The 18,733-nt window shown below is 39.9% G+C and overlaps 1 protein-coding gene across 3 annotated transcripts in view; it reads right to left on the bottom strand.

Annotated features, from left to right (window-relative positions):
- The window catches only part of atg4c (autophagy related 4C, cysteine peptidase), a 117,458-nt gene extending 100,128 nt beyond the window's left edge, over window positions 1–17,330 (bottom strand). Inside the window, exon 1 of one of the 3 annotated variants that reach the window (XM_028810936.2) lies at window positions 17,208–17,330. The gene's annotated coding sequence lies outside the window, so the exon portion shown is untranslated. The remainder of the gene's footprint in view (window positions 1–17,207) is intronic. The other 2 variants (XM_028810935.2, XM_051932738.1) reach the window with 2 other exon arrangements.
- Between the last annotated feature and the right edge of the window lie 1,403 nt (window positions 17,331–18,733).

Below are 18,733 nucleotides of genomic sequence, written 5' to 3'. Positions count from 1 at the left end.
CACCAGCTGCATGGGAAGGCTCCATGTCACTGCCTACCCAGTGCAACTGGCAGCCCAGGTCCACAGCTCGGCCACACTACAACTACACTACACTAAAACAATAAAAGCACTAAAAATAACCCCACAATAAAACCAACCCAAGCCCCCCTTTAAAAACCGGGACATAAAAGAATAAGAACTTTTAAAAGACAATCGATAAATAAATGTCCATAAAAAATGCTCCTTTAAAAATGTCCTCCTCCGGCTTGGGTCCATGGGTTCTTTAAAAGTCTGGCACCAATCCCGCTTGCTGCTCAGTCTCGTCTTCTGACCCCACTGCCAGCTCATCCCACCGCTACCACCAAATGCAGGGTTCAAGGGCTCCCAAAAAGCAAGATGGGAGCGTGGAGAACCCGCATAGTCACAGGGTGCCCAAGATGGGAGCGTGGAGAACCCGCATAGTCACAGGGTGCCTAATCTTAAAAACAAGAGGCATCTGTTTTTAGAACAAGACCCTATACCTTCTCTCCTGCTTGTGTGTAAATTATGGGTTAGATAGATAGATAGATAGATAGATAGATAGATAGATAGATAGATAGATAGATAGATAGATAGATAGATAGATAGATAGATAGATAGATAGATAGATAGATAGATAGATAGATAGATAGATAGATAGATAGATAGATAGATAGATAGATAGATAGATAGATAGATAGATAGATAGATAGATAGATAGATAGGAAAGGCACTATATAATAGATAGATAGATAGATAGATAGATAGATAGATAGATAGATAGATAGATAGATAGATAGATAGATAGATGTCTTTATTTTACAAATGCAGTCAATGTTCACAGTGGTAGTGGAAAAAGTAAGTGAACCTTGGGATTTAATAACTGGTTGACCCTCCTTTGGCAGCAATGACCTCAACCAGGCGCTTCCTGTAACTGCAGATCAGACCTGCACCTCATGCGGGGGCAATATGAGCCCATTCTTCCCTGCAGAACTGCCTTAACTCTTCCATATTCTTTGGTTGTCTTCTGTGTATGGCTCTCTTCAAGTCATTCCACAGCATCTCAATAGGATTGAGATCTGGGCTCTGACTGGGTCACTCCAAAAGGCGGAGTTTGTTCTTCTGAAGCCATTGTGCTGTGGATTTGCTGCGATATTTAGAGTCATTGTCCTGTTGCATCACCCAGCCACTTCTGAGCTTAAGTTGATGGACAGACACCCTCATATTATCCTGGAGAATTTGTTGATAAATTCATTTTCCCCTCAATGATGGCAAGCTGTCCAGGCCCTGATGCAGCAAAGCAGGCCCAAATCAGGATGTTCCCTCCACCATACTTTACTGTAGGTTTTTTTTTGTTTTGCCTACCTAAGGTAAAGTCATCCCTGATGGAGGATCGCAGGAATCATGGGATAGAGGGGTCCTTCCATCAGATTGGCTGGCCCAGCACTGTTTCAGCCGTGGAATAGCCAAATGGGGGAGGCAGCTTGATGGATGAGGTCTCCAGGACTCTAAAAATATCCAACTCTTATTATGTGATATCATCTACTGTTAAATTCTGCTCCATACTTCTAAAAAAAATTTTTTTTTTTTACTTCTAAAAAATTTTTTTTAATTTTATACTGTATTGAGGATTTGTTCTGTTCTGTGTACTGTACTGCATTGTATTGTATTGACCCCCTTCTTTTGACACCCACTGCACACCCAACCTACCTGGAAAGGGGTCTCTCTTTGAACTGCCTTTCCCAAGGTTTCTTCCATTTTTCCCTACTAGGTTTTTTTTGGGAGTTTTTCCTTTTCTTCTTAGAGAGTCAAGGCTGGGGGGCTGTCAAGAGGCAGGGCCTGTTAAAGCCCATTGCGGCACTTCCTGTGTGATTTTGGGTTATACAAAAATAAACTATTGCATTGTAGGGATGATGTTGATATGCAGTGCTCTTTTTATGCCAAATGAAGTTCTGCTTGTTCCTGATAGATAGATAGATAGATAGATAGATAGATAGATAGATAGATAGATAGATAGATAGATAGATAGATAGATAGATAGATATGAAAGGCACTATATAATAGATAGATAGATAGATAGATAGATAGATAGATAGATAGATAGATAGATAGATAGATAGATAGATAGATAGATAGATAGATAGATAGATAGATAGATAGATAGATAGATAGATACTTTATTAATCCCAGGGGGAAATTCACAATAGTTTCATTTTGGTTTCATCACTCCACAAAACATTTTTCCAGTACCGTTGTGGAGTGTCCAAGTGCTCTTTTGCAAACTTCAGGCGTTCAGCAGTGTTCTTTTTTGATAGCATTGGCTTCCCTTCTTGGTGTCCTGCCATGGACTCCTTTCTTGTTCTCTGTTCATGAGTCAACTATACACAAAACATTGATGTTAGCCAGTTCTAATGACTTCTTCAAGTCCTTTGCTGTCACTCTAGGGTTCTTCTTTACCTCATTGCTGACTGTGTGTTGTGCTCTTGGGGTCATCTTGGCAGGGCGCCCACTTCTAGGCAGAGTAGCCACAATACCAAATTGTCTCCATTTATAGACAACTTGCCTAACAGTAGACTGATGAATATCTAAAATCTTTGAGATGACTCTGTAACCCTTTCCAGCCTTATGTAGATGAACAATTCTCGATCGTAGCTCTTCAGACAGCTCTTCTCTGTGAGGCACGATTCCCATCCGGATATGCTTCTTGTCAAAAGCTCAAACTCAAACTTTATAGTGTTTTTTATCAATCAAAGTCATTCTGGGCCACACCTCTGAACTCGTTTCATTAAATGGACTCCAGGTGTGCGAAATTCTGACTGTAATGGGCTTTTTAAAAAGTCATTAGCTTAGGGTTCACTTACTTTTTCCAACCTTCAGTTTGGATGATTTATTCAATATGGTCAAAAATTCTCTGAAAATCTGTGTATCTTTAGTTATAGGAGACTGTGTTTGTTCATTATTGTGACTGACATGAAGATACAACCATGTTTTATATGGGAATTAGATATAAATATAGGTAATTCCTAGGGGTTCAAATACTTTTTACTTTGACTGTAGTAGAAAATAAATGCAGGTACTATGTGAGAATCATTTTTCAACTGTAACAAAAAGTCCTTTTCAAGTGTAAATATCTAAACAATGTGATGGTTAAGCGCAAGATTCACTAATATGACCAAGAACTTGCTACAATTTCACAGATTGAAGCTGGGACAAAAAAAAAAAAAAAAAGATGCTTAGAGCAATGGCAACATTTACTGGATGGATCCGTATAAGCCAGGGGTCTCCGACTCCAGTCCTGGAGAGCTACTGTGGCTGCAGTTTTTCATTCTAACCCTTTTCTTAATTAGTGACCAGATTTTGCTGCTAATTAATAACTCTTTGCCTTAATTTTAATTGATGCACATCTTAAGATTCAGACCCCTTAATTATTTCTTTTTTCCTTAATTAGCAACCAAACAATATTAGGACACCAAATGTACCAACACATAAACAACAATCTGCATCCATCACGTAATAACTAAAAATAAAGAAAGGCCACAGTAATGTTGATCTGCTCAGATCCACAAAACATTTTGACAGCCAGCGCTCTTAAAAAAGAAAAACAACAGTTTTGGAAATATCTGCCATGGCAGAATGAGCGCCATGGAATTAAATAACAGGTTTAATTAGCAATGGTAATTGACTTCAAATTAAGAAACTGGATTAAGTGAAGTTGGTTGGAGTTTGAGGTCCCAACTTAGATGGTCATCTGTTGGCTCACTTCAAATTTATGTTTAGGTGCCGCTTAAGGAAAAAAGAATCAATTCAGCGGTCACAGTCTCAACAAAAGTCAATTAAAATAAAGGGAAATAGTTAATTAGCAGCAAAAACTGGTCACTAATTAAGAAAAGAGTTAGATTGAAAACCTGCAGCCACAGTAGCTCTCCAGGACTAGAGTTGGAGACCCCGGTATAGGCAATACATCAGTAAGAAAATAAAAACAGCAGTCACTACATTCTAATGGCTGCCTTTCTATAACAATGATTTATGATTGGAGTGCCATTGTATTAGAATTCATCAAGCTGCTCAGCCTTTGGTCCTTTTCTTCAAATCAACTCACTGTGCCAGAGCTTAAGAGTCTCTCTGCCGGTTTTCCCTGTTGTACTAGAAACTCTTCTGCGCCTTGACAGCTGGTGGGTTCAAGAAGTTAAAACATCATTAAAACTCAAGCTCAAGGCTACTTTTCCTTAATGTTTGAGTGTGTTGTCTTTTCCCCACCATTTCTGGGGTATGTACAATTGTGAATTTCCCCTTGGGATTAATAAAGTATCTATCTATCTACAATATGCGGATAAGGTATGCAATTAGTCAAGACTGCAAAATAGAGTTAAAATGATTATTCAACATTATTGGTAAGGTCAATAAATATTTGTGGACATATATTTCTACTGTCGATTATTTTTTATACATTTTCGGATGAGGACTGGTCATTTAAAGGTAGCTCCCATCTGCTTTTTGAAGGATAAAGCCATGCTTTTCATCACTCCCACACAGAAAGAACTTTAAATCGCGGCTACAGGAGCAAAAAAATAAATAAATAAAAGATGATTTTAAGTTCAGTTGAGAAATGTGGTTAGTGATATAATGCCAAAACATATTGTAGAAACAGAACCAGGCCCTACCTGCATTAATTATGAATAAACCATGCATACACAGATCATATGCATGTGTGACAAGTCCCCATTCATCTTTAGTACCCACTTTGTCCAGTTCACCAGTAGGAGCCCCGACCAGATGTTTTAGGGTCCCAAGAAATACACGTAAAGTATAACGAACTCTAGTTGTTTTGAGATCTCTGAATTCAGGAACACCAAGCTCAAAACTGGAAACAGCCCTAGATGAGCCACCAGTTTACAGCAGAGCACATGGAACAAACATTCACAATGGATAAATTTAAAGTCATAATTAAAATATAACCTACCAATTGAAAATGTGACGTTACAAAACTAGCTCAACAGGAAGTGAAGTTACATGCTTTACTGAATTCTATGAAAGATAATACATTTTCCGAGGAGGACTCAATTAAGAAAAAGGGTGTCCTGCGAAATCAGACAAGATTTCATCGAGTGCACCACAACACCTGGATTTTCTCTCTAGGAATGGCTAGACTGCTGGTATTTTCCTAGTCATCTGCAAGTCACTGTAGGTGTTTGTTTTAGCAGATGTACTGTAATGTATGCATAGCCTGCAGCTTTAGAAGCCATCAGAAAGTAAGAACAGATAAGAAACATCTCTCTGTTATTAAAGAAAATCTTGAGATGAGACAAGACTACTGCCAAGAGATTTTTTCAAGTCCCGTCCTCCTCTCAACCATTTCAGGTTAACGGCCCACAGCCCACGGTCCTCTCACCTCTCAATCGTGTGAATGCTTTTGTCAGACATAGTTCCTGAACTCTCAGCTCTTATAAATTTTTACGATCAAATTGGCAAATTGGTTAAATGTGTATCAATAGACTATGCTGAAACAGTTGGTGGTGATGTTGCAGAAGATGAAAACATCAACTTACAATATCCTGTGGAATATCTACGAGCGTTAACACCGTCTGGTCTTCCACCAGCCAAATTACTGTTGAAAGAAGGATGTATCGTAATGTTATTGCATAATTTATTTCTGAGTGATGGGCTATGCAATAGGTCAAGATTAGTTGTACAGTAATCCCTCCTCCATCGCGGTGGTTGCGTTCCAGAGCCACCCGCGAAATAAGAAAATCCGCGAAGTAGAAACCATATGTTTATATGGTTATTTTTATATTGTCATGCTTGGGTCACACATTTGCGCAGAAACACAGAAGGTTGTAGAGAGACAGGAACGTTATTCAAACACTGCAAACAAACATTTGTCTCTTTTTCAAAAGTTTAAACTGTGCTCCATGACAAGACAGAGATGACAGTTCAGTCTCACAATTAAAAGAATGCAAACATATCTTCCTCTTCAAAGGAGCAAACAAATCAATAGGGCTGTTTGGCTTTTAAGTATGCGAAGCACCGCGGCACAAAGCTGTTGAAGGTGGCAGCTCACACCCCCTCCGTCAGGAGGAGGGAGGGAGAGAGAGAGAGAGAGAGAGAGAGAGAGAGTTTGTTTTTCAGTCAAAAATCAATACGTGCCCTTCGAGCTTTTAAGTATGCGAAGCACCGTGCAGCATGTCGCTTCACAAAGCAGCTGCACACAGAAAGTAGCAACGTGAAGATAATCTTTCAGCATTTTTAGATGAGCGTCCGTATCGTCTAGGTCTGCGAACAGCCCCCCTGCTCACACCCCCTACATCAGGATCACAGAAAGTCAGCGCAAGAGAGAGAGAGAGAGAAAGTAAGCTGGGTAGCTTCTCAGCCATCTGCCAATACGTACCTTGTATGAAATCAACTGGGCAAACCAACTGAGGAAGCATGTACCAGAAATTAAAAGACCCATTGTCCGCAGAAATCCGCGAACCAGCAAAAAATCCGCGATATATATTTAAATATGCTTACATATAAAATCCGCGATAGAGTGAAGCCGTGAAAGGCGAAGCGCGATATAGCGAGGGATCACGGTATTCAAAATTGGGAAAACAATTCTGACGTGCAAAATTTTAACAGGCGACAAGAAAGGTAATGTAGTACATCTTCAGGGGATAACATTAGACATCAAAGGAGATCTTGATATGCCATTCGTATTAAAACGCTTACAGTTTCCCTGTTAGAATAGCTTTTGCTATGACAATTAACAAATCACAGGGACAAACATTAGAAAAAGTCGATTTATTTATTAGAGAGAAAGAAACAATATTCACTCACGGGCAGTTATACGTTGAATTGTCACAATGTAACACCAAACACGGGATCAAAATTCAATGTAATATTGACGAAAAGTTAATTCCAAATATTGTTTTTACTTAAGTTTTACAGTAAAAGTGTAAAGTTTAAAAAGTATTTGTGTGTTCATTTCAAAGCCAAACAGAACGAAAATGTATAACGCAATGAATACCTCCAACACAACACGAAACACAATTTTCTTTCAAATTATTAAGTTTTACAATTTTTTACTCTGGTTAATTACTCGCTGTAATGTAAAACAGTTAGTTCTATTATGCATTTGTAACAATTCCCATGAAAATAACAATCTGTTTAAATTGTACATCCGCATCCCCATACGCGAGCAGCAGAGCTGAGAAGTGGCTAGCGTGTAGCGCCCGCCCAGGGGTTGGCGAGCGAAGCAAACAGAGGGCAGAGCCCCCTAGTTACAGATAAAAAATGAAAAAGAAGTTCCTTGCATTATTATGTACAAATGTTCAGATGGGACTAAATGGTGTTGGTAATGGATGGATAAATCACAAAACAGTATTTGCAAATATAACAAACATGTGACACAACCTTCTTGGCCAACAGGCCCATATTTAATGTGAATTACACACTTTGACTCCAGTAAAGGCCATGGCAGGACTCCCAATTAGCCACTGTTCACACACATTCAGCAGATAGGATACCCCCTGCTCCTCATCACTCTATTTTAAAAACTATCAGTTCATAGGTATCTTAAACCACAACTGAATTATTTACAGTATTCTTCATAACACTGAAGATCACAAACTGAGCACTGTGCCCAGTACCCACTAGTTCCATTACTACAACTTTTGCATTAACTGAAACTCACAGTTTAGTTTTTTTCCTTAAACAACAGCGCATTAACCACAATTGAAAACTACAGAGATGCATAAGATTTGTTTTATTGACTTTAAAAATTTGAAGTTTAAGAGCATGTTCAGTGTCTTTATTCAGTATTTACTTTAGTTATCTCGGGCAACACACACTTTTACCGTAAGTGTGGAGCTCCCAGTGCCATTTACAAGACATACAGTAGATTTCAGCTAAGCCCACTAAAAGGATAAGTTTGGTATTTTTCAAGTCAGGCTAATTTCTTCACAATTATGCTATATATTAATTTCTCACATACAGTGAATTTGTGTTCTAAACTGAAGTTAAGCATTTTTTAACATATTTTAAAAATACTTTGTTCTTCCACCTTAAAATAGTGCTTAATATAACCAGGGTAAAACATAAAAAGAGGCTAAAATTTACCAAATACATCCTTTATTTAAGACAAGAATGTTATCGGATGTTAATCTGCATCTTGTGATTGCACAAAAATCATAAAACAGTATCTGCATTGCTTTAGAGAGGAATTAAAAACAAACCATTATTGAGATTCTGCAATTTTGAAAGAACCTCGTCTGAGCACTAGAGTCCCTGAAGCCTATGAAAAAACTTGTAATCCCGGCCCACCTCTCCATCAGCGTCTTTTGTTTTGTAAATGTGTTGATCAGTGCAAGCGGCAAGTAGCCTGCTATCCCATCCCCTCCCCAAACATAGCTGAAGTCACAGAAAAGATTCTCAGAGCTCAAGTCTGTTTATCTGGGTGTGAGGTACCTGGAATTGCAGAGAGTAAATAATATATCATCATTTGGAATATATACATTTCATGTGTATTCCGAGTCTACAACGATTTGTATAAATGTGGGATGAAATGTGTGGCAGGAATTGTTGAACACATAAATTAAAAAGAAACATTTTTCATAATTTAGTAATAATTGACAAAACGTAGACATGAAGTGTATGTTGTGTGATGACTGCAGTCCAAATATCAAACAAACACTTTCACAAAAGGAACAAATAAAACAAAACAAGTGCACTGTTATACAAGAATATAACTGTAGAAAAAGAAATTGGGTTGGGGTACAATGCTGACATGACCGTTTGGGTGGTGCAGAGGCAAGAACTGTTGACTCATAATCAAGAGGTTCCCAGTTCGATTCCGAGCTGGTCTGTTTTGAGTAGTGAGTTGCTCTTTTTGTTACTATTATAGAATAAAAACATACACAGCTGGTGTAAATTTATGGTACCTGTAAAAGTTAGTGTTTTTTTTTTTTATTCAGTTATATTCTCTCAGTCAAGTTCTCGCTCCCCCCAGGAACCTCTTGATTATGAATCAGCAGTTCTTACCGCTGCACCACCCAATCGGTACTGTCAAAGTCGTACCCTAACCCAATTTCTTTTTCTACGGTTATATTCTTGAATAAAAGCGCACTTGTTCTGTTATACTTGACCATCAGATTTCTCAAGGACCCTGTTTATTGCTGGTTTCATATGTAGAGCATTACCTGTCTAATAAGAGAGCAGTTCCAGTAAGGCATTATAAAGGCATATTACTGTAGGTATAAAGGAGTCCCAGTAGCACTTCTAGACACACTTCTGTCGAATTTTTTGTTGTCTAAAAGTCCTCAATGCTGGTGTGCCCGAGAAAGAATATGCAGCATTGTTCACAGTGGCCATCAGTTTTGTCTTTATTCTCTCCTCCATTACTACTTCCAGTGGGTTTCGAGTGCAAGCCTGCCTTCTTAATTATTTTGTTGGATCAGAGGGCCATCCCTTGAAATGAAGTTACTGGCCCATCACACCATTGGCCACCACACAATTATGCAATAAGTAAAGGATGTCACTATACATGTTAAAGGTGTGCAGTCTCCTAAGAAAATGAGTCTACTTTGCCCTTTCTTATGTAGTTCATCTGTGTTACTGTGAGACTAGACCAGGATATAAGATTAGGAAGACTGGAAAATGATTTTTTAACTGGACAGAGAATGAGACAGAATTATGAAGGGCATTAGTAAGATAAATGCTCCTTTAAAAAAATGTTGCTTACATGTAAATTTCACAGAAATGTTATAAAGTATTGCTACACACAGTAGATATATGGAACAAGTTATAAAATACTGGAGTTGAAAGTAGTACCTTGGGAACCTTAACATCTAGACTTAATATCAGAAATGACAAATTCTTATGTTCTTCAATCAATTTGATTGCGACAAAGGCAACTGACCCAAAGTAAATATTTTAAAAGGAAGTGTGTTTTAAAGTACCTGGGATAAAAAAGGATTATTATTTTGTAATGATATCCCAATTTAGTTATAACACAAGAACTTGTCGAAAGAGCAAAAAATAAGAAATTAAACCATTACCTTTTTATGACTTTGCACAAGAACACAGTTACAGTACTTGTTTAGTTGTTGGCTGCTTTTATATTAGCTGCTGATAAAGAAAATTTTTTTAAAAAAATTGTGTAGCACACGGTATTATTCCCTACAGAAAGATTTTAGCACACAATATTGTCAGCCAAAATTATTTTATTTTTTTGGAATAAATGGTAAAGCCTTATACTGTGTATTATTGGAAAAAAAAAAGAAAAAAAGGGAGTGGTCTCTCCTAGAGTTTCTCATATACTCAAATATGGAGATGAATATTTGAGGAGTAAACCACAAGACAATGATTATATTTTTATATTAAGTACATTAAAGAACCATCAAGTCAAGTCAAGTTGGGGAACATGCACTGGTACAGTGCGCACCTACAACACGACGAAATAACTCGGGATCCCAGTTGGCAACCCCCCAGGCAGACACGTGGTCCAGTCCCACCCTCCAGAAATGACCCTCTATCTGCCACAGCCAGGTGTTACGTAGGCGACTCCTTGGCCTGGTCCAGCTACTCGGGTCCCCAACAATGAGAATCTTACGAGCTGGATCACCCTTGAGGAAACGTGCCACATGGCTATAGTGCCGTAACTGACGCTCCCTAACAATGCAAGTAATGTGCCTCATTCAGGACTCCATGAGCAACCGCTCATTCAACACAAAGTCAAACCAACAGTACCCAAGGATTTTCCGGAGAGGCACAGTACCAAAGGAGTCCAGTCTTCATCTCAGGTCACTGGATAGCGTCCATGTCTCGCAACCATAGAGCAAGACAGGAAGCACCAGGGGCCTCATGTATAACGCCGTGCGTAGAACTCACACTATAACATGGCGTAAGCACAAAAGCGGGATTGTGCGTACGCACAGAAAAATCCAGATGCAGGAATCTGTGCGCACGCATACTTTCACGTTCTTCCACTACATAAATCCCGATTTGCGTGAAAAGTAACGCACGTGCACGCGCCTTCTGTCCCGCCCCAACACCTCCCAGAATTACGCCTCTTTGAATATGCAATCAATATAAATATCCTTCTGAGAAAAGACAATGTGAAAAGCACAAGGGAAAATATAAGAATTTCAGCGAATACCAAGTGGAGGCAAAGGAAAAAAGTACTATTTGTTGGTTTAAACAGTGGTATAATCAACAAAAGAAAGTTGATCGAGTGACAGAGTGTCGGAAAAACTCGAAAGATCAAATTCACAAAGTCGCACAGTGCCCGAAATTAAAAAGAAATCACATATCAAAGTCGCCGTGAAAAGGCGACTCGCAGCGGACCATCTGAGTGTCATATGAAAGCTTATTAGGGTACAGACAAAAAACATAGGCACACAGTGGGAAAAAAGCACGAAATGTCAACTTTAATCTCGAAATTTCTTAAAATCGTTTATTTTACTACCGTAGTTTCTCAAGTAGCATGTTAAATGCTTTTTTCTGTGTTTGATCTTCTATGTGCTCTATGTGTGTGAATCACTACGTGCTTCCGTTCTTTCTCTTTCTCCGACAGGACACAGAATGCATTACATTCGAGATATTACAGCTCTCTGAATAATTAAAATACTGAGATGTATACGTGATATCATTTTCATGATGATAGGAATGAAAGCATGTTATTAAACATGGGAACACGGTGGCGCAGTGATTGTTCATATCTCACGCAAGAGGCTTGTTGCACCATGTGTGACCTTCGATGAAATAATTTATTACAGAAGTACTGTCTCTTTCAAACGTACTAACCTCCAATTCCTGTCCATACTTTTCTTTCTCCAATCGCCACACAATCAGCTCTGTAATAGACGTGAAGCCATTTGTAAGCTTAGAACGCCGATTCTTCAAAACTTTTAAGGAACATTGAAATATCTTCGTAGTACATGTTTAATTATTCTATTCGTCTATCCTTCCAGTGTCGCGTCAGCACCAGCAAGAATACAGCGCAAGGCAGGAGCTATCCGTGAACTAGCTAGCGCTGCGGCACCGTGTCCTCACATGTTTAATTATTAGCAATACAGATTATTTAAATGAAGTTTTATCTGTATACTATAAGCAACATATTTTGCTGCATTTCATCTTAAAAATGATATTGTCATCATACGCGCTTTATAAAGTAGCGCAGGTTGTGCAATATTATAACTGTAGTGCAAGTTTACAGTGAGGTGATTGAGTGCGTTTATAGTTCTTGGGATGAAACCGTTTCTGAAACGCGAGGTCCGTACAGGAAAGGGTTTGACGCTTTTTGCCGTGGTTGAGGTAGTGTGTACTTGAAACTGTATACCGATAATTCTCTTTCCGATCATCTGCTGCTGTGATTTCCCACTCAGATACAGTGATATAAATACTCCGAGTGGTGCAGTGAGAGTAATGTGGAAAAAGATGATCTGCTGTGGCAACCCTTAACGGGATCAGCTGAAAGAAGATGCAGTGAGAGTTACAACGCTAAAGCAGTTATAGTATTTGGAATACTATGGCTATTCCCTGGACCATTATATTGCTACAGGTTAATTACAATCAGATGCATTACACTAATAAACAATATGCAGTTAATTTCAGTGTATTTATAAAGCCGCGCCAGGAATGTGGATTTAAGAAATAAAGGGTGATCACACAGGAACAATAGCACTGCTTTGACACTGGGTGCCGCCAGTCTGCAAAACCGGGCGGATAAATTGCGTACGCCAAGGAATGAGTTACCGTGGAAATGTGCGTGGCTTTACGCCAAGTTTAGGTTTTATACATCGCGATTTGAGCGTGGAAAGGTTCGTACGCAACATTTCTGTGCGTACGCACCGTTTATACATGAGGCCCCAGGACTCTAAAGACTTGGACCTTCGTCCTTTTGCATAGATATCGGGAGCGCCACACATCCCTTTCCAGTGACATCATGACCCCCCCCCATGCTCTCCCAATCCGTCTACTGACTTCATAGGAAGAGTCACCAGAGACACGAATGTCACTGCCAAGGTAAGCAAACCCCTCGACGAGGTCGACACTCTCTCCACAGACAGACATACTGCTGATGGCTGTGCCCAAGAGGTCATTAAAGCCCCACAGCCACTGGCTCCCACGACCCTGCCCAACACCCAGTCCATACAAGCATTGAACAGAGTAGGAGCAAAAACACACCACTGACGAACCCCAGAATCAACTGGGAAAAACACAGGGTTCCTGCCTCCACTCTGCACAGCACTCACAGTACCAGTGGACAGGACGTCCATGATATCCAGCAATCTCGAGGGGATTCTGCAAACCCTCAAGATGTCCCACAGGGCAGCTCGATCAACTGAGCCGGAGGCTTTGCGAAAATCGACAAAGGCTGCAAAGAAACTCTGCCGATATTCGTGTCTGCGCTCCATGAGAACCCTCAGTTTCAGGATGTTTGAGGAGTAAACCGCAAGACAATGATTATATTTTTATATTAAGTACATTAAAGAAACATCATCAACAGATCAAATCAAATTAGTAATATATTGAACAATTATTATAAAAGTAAAGTTGAATAAATCGGACTCTGCAGACAGACACATATACATAATTTCAAAAATGGCATTTTCAGACTCGAAGGTCTAAAAGGTTGAGATTCACCAAGATCTCGAAATGGAATTTTATGGAAGATTCCAATACTTCCCCTCAAAACAAACTCAATCTTTATAAGGATAACTCTAGTTATCTGACATTGCTCAAAATCAAAAGACTTTACAGTGCTATCAACTATGCTACTTGGTGTGAAGGAGTTATTTTTGAGTTGTGTCCACAATACACACAGACATCAGTGTCACAATAGTAACATCATGTTCAGGGACGCCCAAAATGAGTAATCTGTTACAAATTTGACTTTTTAACCCTGCCACAATGCCCTCCCTGTATGTACCAGCAGAATACTCAGATTAGAACTGCAGAATTTCTGAAATTTTTATTTTTTTTGTATACCAGCTTTAAAAATCACTATACTAATGACACCTTTCAATGCCAACAATGCTCATTTTAGCTGTTTCCACCAACAGGCAATTAACATGAATGTCAAACCAACAGCCATGTACGATACAGACCACAATACCTAATACTGTGTTCCATTTGAACTGGGAAATCGGAACTTCTAAGTTCCCAGTCAGAATTTTTAATCTGAATTTCCTAATAGGAAACTAGGTCCTGGTATGTCGAGTCCAAGTTTGACGGACGTTAATCCAAAATGGCAAAATACACCACTAACTTAAGTGAAAGTTGTAGTGTTATACTGTTTATCACCACTTCTGTCTGCTTGTGTCTCAGATGTACATACACTTCAGTGTAAAATACCACTGAATCGATTATTACTCTAAATTGCCTTTCTCAAGATTTCTTCCATTTTTTTTTTCCTACAAGGGTTTTTTGGGAGTTTTTTTTATCACTTTATTTATTGTATAGGGCAAAAATCACACAATGAAGTGTTATCAACTGATATTTATTCCGATAAAGAAAGCTCAACAAAACTTTCCCTGGAGACGTCCATATCTTAATACATAATTCGCCAGTCTCCTCACCCACTCACGTCCATCCGAAGCTTAATGCACAGTCGCCTTCTGCGCAGCTGCCCGAAAAACCTTACGAGACCAACATCGCAGCAGGTGGCGGATTTACGGCAGCAAAAATTCAAAGAGAAAGGCGACTTCGACCGACATCCAACCCCAACATCGCGTGAGGCGGCGAATTTACGGCCACAAAAATTCAAAGAGAAAGGCGACTTCGATTAAAGCTCTAGAGGCCTGAAAGGCAATTTCGACTACAGCTCAAGGTCTAATTACGCATTCATTCAATACACCTATATCAGGTTTGTGGTGCTTATACTTATTACTATTCCACTCGTGCCCGTTTCATCTTACATTGTCGAAACAGGCTCTTTGTCTAGTTGTTACATATGCATAACAGACCTAACTATTTTACATCCATCCATCCATCCATTTTCCAACCCGCTGAATCCGAACACAGGGTCACAGGGGTCTGCTGTTGCCAATTTTACATTACAGCGAGTAATTAACCATAGTAAAAAAATAGTAAAACGTAATAAATTGAAAGAAAATTGTGTTTCATGTTGCGTTAGTGGTATTCATTGCGTTATACGTTTTCATTCTGTTTGGCTTTGAAATTACCACACAAATACTTTTTAAACTACAAGGGTTTTTTGGAAGTATTTTATCACTTCATTGTGTGATTTTTTGGCCTATACAATAAATAAAGTGTTATCAACTGATATGTATTCCGATAAAGAAAGCCCAACCAAAGTTTCCCTGGAGATGTCCATATTAGTTTTCCGAATGTTTTCTGGAATGCTGTCAACTTTGGTGTGACATCATCCCCAGCTCCTAAATGTAAAACAACTAATCAGTGGCACAACCCAGCAATCACTGGGTACACAGCAGAAACAATACCTGGACAGGATGTTGGTCCATTGCAGGGCAAACATTTCCATGCCCATTAAACTCACTTGGGTCAATTTAGCATTGCCAATCTGCCTCACCTGCACATCTTTGGAAGGAAACTGACGAGACACAGGCAGAGCAAGCAAACTTCACACAAGGAACACATGGGATGCAAGTCCATCCATCCATCCATCCATTTTCCAACCCGCTGAATCCGAACACAGGGTCACGGGGGTCTGCTGGAGCCAATCCCAGCCAACACAGGGCACAAGGTAGGAAGCAATCCCGGGCAGGGTGCCAACCCACCGCAGGACACACACAAACACACCCACCCACACACCAAGCACACACTAGGGCCAATTTAGAATCGCCAATCCACCTAACCAGCATGTCTTTGGAGGAAACCCACACAGACACAGGGAGAACATGCAAAATCCACTCAGGGAGGACCCGGGAAGCGAACCCAGGTCCCCAGGTCTCCCAACTGCGAGGCAGCAGCGCTACCCACTGTGCCACCGTATGCAAGTCTTTGCAAAGTATTTCAAAAGAACAAACTTTTAAAAAGTTTTGTAATGTCGGTTGGTGACAAGCCTTTATGTTGATACTGTATGCAAAGGATCTGCATCAAAAGAAGATGGCACAGTTGTTACTGTTACTGCCTCACGGTTCCAAAAGACTGGGTTCTCCCCATCCATGCACAATGCTTTCTTTCAGGTTCTCCATTTTTCTCCAACACCATGAAGAAGTGCAGGTTTTAACTGGCACACCCTACATTGACACATGGTATATATTCGAGAGTTGTACTCTGTGTTGGCCTGGCACCCTATCCAGGATGGGTTTCAACCTTGCGGCCAGTGTTTTTGGGGTAGGCACCACTTTATTGCTGGTTTTAAATAGATGAATATTCTATCACATGCTAAATTTTGTATTACATTCACAGCTTTTACTAAAATACATGGTTACCTGAAAGCTTATGGGTTGCTGGACGGAAATGTTAATGTGTATAAAGAAAACAAATAGCCAAGAACATTACATTCAATACTTTTGCCTCACATTCATCTTCTTATTGCAAATCCGAACTTCTTAAACTTTGCTGATAAATTCTTACAGAGTGCACTGTTTATAATAACCTCGTACATGAAAAAAGTCTAAACAGATGGCAAGTTTGTGTGTCTGTTTAACCGTTACTTGGGAACATAGTTTCAAAAATACATCATTAATATTATTAGGAAGAAGCCTTTCACATATATTAAGAACAATTTGGCCTTAAGTTGGGACTATGGAAAAAGTAACAACTCCCCGTGTGACTAATTCAGAGAGTAACTATTCAAAATGCCGGATTTACCATTCTATTCACGCTCTTAACGAAAACTGCCAATTAACGAAAATAAACATTTGGTTTTTGAAGAAACGTTATCAGTTACTCATTAGCAATGAAATACATGTTTCGATAAAAACACAAATTTTCCACAAATCGGAAAATTCTGAAACGGTCTTGTTATTGTCCTTTTAAAGGCTTACAGAATTACCTTATTTAAAAGGTCGAAATAAAACAAAGACGGTTTCCACAATGCACGAGAGGCGAAGCAAAACCAAACGTTATCCGCCTGCAGTCAAAGTGAATCTCGAGGACAGCGCGACAGGCCACCCGCTCAATCCGAGAACCATAAAGTCATCGTAACGTTCGGTGACTTTGGATTATTTTCGGGGTTTTTTTTCTCTCCTACTTTGCACATAAATCTCGGCAGCCGACTGTCAAAACGTAAAAACATTACTCACCAACCACGGAACAGCGCGTGTTTACATTGCGAAGAAGGCGGACGTAAGCACCAAGCACTTTCCACAACAGGGGACACACTGGGACACAGCGCGAGGATGCAGTGCGAGCCCATGAAAGGGGCGTGACTAAAAGAAGGCGTAGCCTTTAATTGGCCGGGCTCCACCGAGAAGATGTGATGGGCGTGAATATAAGAAGATTCACTCTGTAATTGGTCAGGCTCGCAAACTGGAGAGGAGGAGCTGCGAAGCAGGGCAAACAATCGGCGAGCAGATGGTAGGGAGCTTGTCTTCTCTGTGAGGGCTTGGTTAGTGAATCGGGGGAGGCGCAGAAGTCTGTAAAATTAATTTTTTTTATTGTGATTGATGATACCGCTGTTTTAAAAATCGATACCAATAATAAGACTTTATGTATCACAATTTCCGGTACTATGTATTTTCTTAAGTGAAGTGGCTTTATTGTCACACCATCCATATACAGCATTGCAGCTTACAATAACGTTACCCAGGACTGTGGTGCAACATATAAACACAAGACAAATGCAAATCAAGTATATTAGATGATAATAAATAATAACAACGAATACAAAAAACAACAGTAGTGACAAATGTACTGCTTATAAATACGCTCCTAGGAGAACATCGAAGGGCAGAGGGTCAGCACAGAGTTCAGAGTCCGAACAGCAAAGGTGAAGTGGCTGTTGCAGAACCTGGCAGAACTAGCAGAACCTTCTGCTAGTTGGAAATGGGACAAAGAGGCCGTGGAAGTGGTGGGAGCGGACCTCCGCAGACTTTACGGTTGCAACACTTGATAAAGGCATCTTTAAAAGAGAGAAAAGAGGTCCTTATGATCTGTTGTTCAGTATGCACTATCCGTTGTGGGACCTTGCGGTCAGCGACACTGCAAACCCAAAAACAGATGGTGATGCAGCTGGTCAGAATGCTCTCCATGGTACCTAAACAGATTAAGATTTTTAAATATAATTTATTATGACAACGGATTAGCAAGGAGGAAGTAAGGACAGCTATGAAGAGGTTGAAAAATGGAAAGGCCATTGGTCCAGATGACATACCTGTGGAAGCATGGAGGTGTTTAGGAGAGATGGCAGTAGAGTTTTTAACCAGATTGTTTAATGGAATCTTGGGAAGTCAGAGGATGCCTGAGGAGTGGAGTAGAAGTGTACTGGTGCCGATATTTAAGAATAAGGGGGATGTGCAGGACTGTAGTAACTACAGGGGAATAAAATTGATGAGCCACAGCATGAAGTTATGGAAAAGAGTAGTGGAAGCTCAGTTAAGAAGTGAGGTGATGATTAGTGAGCAGCAGTATGGTTTCATGCCAAGAAAGAGCACCACAGATGCAATGTTTGCTCTGAGGATGTTGATGGAGAAGTTTAGAGAAGGCCAGAAGGAGTTGCATTGCGTCTTTGTGGACCTGGAGAAAACATATGACCGGGTGCCTCGAGAGGAGCTGTGGTACTGTATGAGGAAGTCGGGAGTGGCAGAGAAGTATGTAAGAGTTGTACAGA

The sequence above is a fragment of the Erpetoichthys calabaricus genome, chromosome 10 (genome assembly GCF_900747795.2).
Source record: "Erpetoichthys calabaricus chromosome 10, fErpCal1.3, whole genome shotgun sequence".
NCBI lineage: Eukaryota > Metazoa > Chordata > Cladistia > Polypteriformes > Polypteridae > Erpetoichthys > Erpetoichthys calabaricus.
Note: the sequence above shows the minus strand (reverse complement) of the source record. Positions and strands in the feature narration are given on the sequence as shown.